Raw genomic sequence first — 4,032 nt, 5'->3', positions numbered from 1 at the left:
GGCCCATGGACTCCCATGTTACCAAGGGGAGTTACATGGAGCAGCAAAAGGGGAAGTATGGCTAGTTGTGGGGTACTGACCCAGAGTGGGATAAAGTTTAGTTTTGGGTGTGGTTTTGGGATAAAGTTTAGTTTTGGGAGTGGTTTGCTTATATTTGTGTTGTGTTTAAGGCTAAGACTAGAGGGCTGGTTTGTGGCTATGGGGATGGTATGGAGGCCATGGGGACACCTGAGAGGTACCCAGAATAGAGCCCTGAGAAGATCAGAGACTTTAAAGGGACTGAGTGGCATGAGAGCAGCCTGGTTTAGGTCAGGCACCCAGAGGCCAGAGCAGTCTGAGAAGGCTGAGATTGAGCTGGAGCCCAGAAGCCAAGATCTGAGGTAGTGGACCTAGGTTGAAGAGGCAGAGAAAAGGGGGCAAAGCCATGAAGGCTGAATCCCACAACAGGGTTTGAGGCCTGACAGGGGCAAGTGTTGTGTTGGGGCTAGGGGGCCTCTCCAAAATGATACCAAGTACCATCTACAGGGCATGGCCATAGCTAGAGGGGAGGATAGAGGCCTCTCTCCAGTTGGTCACATGGAGCACAACACAGTTGAGGGACTGTAGGTCATTCTGGGACCGTGGGGCAGCCTCCCACAATGCTATAAAATCCATCAAGGAATGGCAGCCAAGTAAGAAATGAAAGGGTGCCTTGAGGAACCAGAGTGGGGCAGGAGTCACTGGGCCACCAGGGAGCATCACGGCTGCCCTTGTGGCCAGGACTTTGCTACACATACCCTCCACAGAACTGTGCTCACCTTATACTATGTAAAGACTTACCAACGCTAGGAAAATTTTCAGCTGAGGAGGGTTTATGATTTCTTAACACCATTGGGATTGGAGTGGGGCACAGGAACGAGCAATCTGAATCTAAGATGGATGGGGAATACATTACCAGATGGCTTTATAACTAATACTTTTTAGGCAGAACTGAGCAAGTAGCTCTCTGTAGGATTTAATGGACAATGAAGATAGAGATAGGCCCTAAATCAAAACTGTGTAGGTATTTAGACATGAAATTACACATGCAGTCTCATTGCTTTTATATTTCATGCTGTATTATATGCATGGGTTCCAGTCATGACTCGGGTTCCACTGAACTAAGACAGAAAGAAGGCAGGGTGGCACCTTAAAGATTTACTGTCTCATTTGGCTGAGCATGATGCCATCCATGAGTAGAAAGAAGCAATTAGCCATCTTAGTCTGAAGTCAGGCAGAAGGCAGGGCAGGGTTGTCTTCTGCCTGACTTCAAACTTGATGTAGCTCACTACTTCTCTACTCACTAATCTAAACATTATACAAGCATCTATGCAGATATTGACCCATATCCTGAGTTTGTACAAATCACTGATATATACTTGCTGAGGGTCTGGATCTTATGGTTTATTTGATGCCTTATTTGTGCCATAAATAAATTCAGATGCCAGTGACCACTGTTCACTACAAAGCTCACTGAGATTCAAGATGATATTCTAGAATAAAAAGGTTCTGTATCCCATTACCAGCTCTGAATAACGTTCAATCTCCATTATGAACTCAGAAGACAGACAACAGGCTTTCTTTTGATTTTTCCCATCCAAGTCAGAGATACCCGTAGGCTGGCTTTCTGTGCTATAGCCATAAAAATTTAAAGAATAAATTAATCTTCATAAACTGTGAGATTTAAAGTTTAAATTCAGAGAAAAATGTGATTGAAAAACTAGGAGAAGTCTGATTAATTTTTGCCAAAGCTTTTAACTTATAACATTTTGCAACCTTTTTATAGACTAACAGGGGAAAAAAAAATCAAACATGGAAGAAAATTATTCAAATAAAAAACAGGAGGAAAGAAAGGAAGCAACACATCACTTTTTAATATTTCAGTTAGATGTCTTTGGGGAAAACATTACAGAAGAGAAAATGATGGGTCAACAATCTTTAAAGAAGAGAAAATGAAATGCTATTTTAAAAATTCTTTTATTCTTGGTCGATTATGGAACGTTATAGAGCTTTACAGATGAAAAAGCAGCTGCTTCCACTCTTCCTGAGTGCTCTCTCCAAACACCACTGGGGTATACTTTTTTCTTTTTTATGTCACATTGATCTTTTCTTGTTCCTCCACTTCTAACATACCATTAGATTCCAATGAGTGCCTGCAGTGAACAAGAAGACAAGGTTCTCTTGGGTAAACCCTCATTAGGCTTTTAGTGATATGGCATACAGTAGAATAGACAAGATCACGACTTCCTCTTTAAGGATATTTTAAAAGGTAGAATTATTGAATTATTATTTTTAGTATTTGTACTAAAGTAGCATGTAGGAGCCCTGATATAGATGAGGGCCCCATTCTGACAGATGAACATTTATGAACATTTATGAACATTTCTTAAGCGACAATCCTTGCCTCTAAGAGGGATTCTAGGAGAATAAATGTATTATAGACAAGAGAGGAGGAGAGCGAAAGCAGCATTATCTCAGCTTTATATATAGGGAACTGAGACTCAGAAGAGCTTAAGAACTTTGCCTAAAACCAGCTCTAAAACTCTGAAATTAGGAAGTTAAGATCAATCTCCTGTTTCAATTAACTCACCTTCTCTCATTCATTATTGAGATGTTAATTCCTGCCTCCAGCTGACCCATGATGCTGCCTTCACTGCTAATACAGTTTTCTGATTGAGCAGTCTTTCTATTATATCTGGGAGGAGCTTCCCCTATGCAGCTACAAAGTTGATTTATTCTCTGTAAAATCTTTCCTTAAAAAGCTCTGTTATCATAATGCCTACAAAACTCCTGACACCAGTCAAAGTGCTGGCATGCTGATACCACAGCTATGTGATCAGCAATAGTCTGTGGTATCAGTGGTCTCATTGGCTAGGTACACACATTCAAAAAGCCTGAGGTAGAATTGTTTAGGTTACACAGATTTCTGTAAGTGGCATAGTTTAGATCGGGGCAGGCAATGGGTAGCCCCATCCCTTGATAGGTGCCCCGCCCACTGGTCACAATCTTGGAGCCAGAAGTCCCACCCCTAACCTCTGACCTTTCCCACCGGAAGTCCCTCCCCTTGCCCCTGGAAATATTCCTTTGGGGAAGAGGGTTTGCCATCTTAGGGACCCCTCCCCCCCAATTATATACTATAAATCAAACACCCATAGTTAATATATTTTAATTTAATTACAAATATATTTTTGTCCTGATTTGTTTGTGTTTGTGCTGTATATGTAGAAGTGATTGCATAATAGCTGCAAAATGCCTCCTGCTCCTTCCTGCCAGGGAGGCAGAGCAGCCCTTATGGTGCCACTCAATGCAGAGGAGGAGGAGGAGGACAAGGGGGGCTTGGCTCCCACTGCCTTCTTGTTGCTGCATTAGTGGCGGTGCTCACGGTGCCACATACAGGAGCGGCCACTGCTGCCACGGTGCTCCTGCCACACCTGGCTGCTGCATGCCGCCTCCCCACGTGGCTGCTGCTGCCAACCCCACACCTGCCACTGTTCCTGGGTGCCATGTGCACCTTGGCCTGGTGCGGGGACGGTGCTGAGTGGAAAGGCCACAGGGCAAGTGGTGCTCATGTTGGCTACAAATGTCCAACTCGGGATCCTTAAAATTCTAGTTTATTAGGCGGATTGAAACACTGTAATCATAAACCTTGGGGCTGGTCCCCACACACACACACATGCACACACATACACACACACAGTAGCAGGCTACAGAGTCAGGTATACCTATCCTACAAGTGCTGGAGTCTGTCGTTGAGGCTTCTTTCAGCGTGGTGTTATCTTCCAGAAGGGGGTCGCCGGCTGGTCCTTCTGGCTGGACAGGTCTGGTCGAGTTGGAGATCAAGAGGGCGCCACTGAGGGTCACTTTTCACTGCCTTTTATCTGTCCCTGGCAGACTTTGGTGACTCCCCAGTTTTCAGGCTTGCCCAATCCAGGGGTCATTGACCCTCGTGGGACTTCCCCCCCCCTCGGTGGCTACTGGACGGCATCTGTCAGCCCCAGGGGTCGTCCGCATGTA

The 4,032-nt window shown here is 44.6% G+C and overlaps 1 long non-coding RNA gene across 1 annotated transcript in view; it reads right to left on the bottom strand.

The window, feature by feature from the left end:
- Positions 1–1,881: 1,881 nt before the first annotated feature.
- LOC112551956 overlaps positions 1,882–4,032 on the bottom strand; it is a 7,128-nt gene continuing 4,977 nt past the window's right edge. Inside the window, exon 3 of the long non-coding RNA XR_003096314.1 lies at positions 1,882–2,171. This is a non-coding gene — a long non-coding RNA (uncharacterized LOC112551956). The remainder of the gene's footprint in view (positions 2,172–4,032) is intronic.

Source organism: Alligator sinensis, unplaced genomic scaffold, assembly GCF_000455745.1.
Source record: "Alligator sinensis unplaced genomic scaffold, ASM45574v1 scaffold684_1, whole genome shotgun sequence".
NCBI classification, from domain to species: domain Eukaryota; kingdom Metazoa; phylum Chordata; order Crocodylia; family Alligatoridae; genus Alligator; species Alligator sinensis.
The sequence above is the reverse complement of the archived record's forward strand: the minus strand, read 5'-3'. Positions and strand labels throughout refer to the sequence as shown.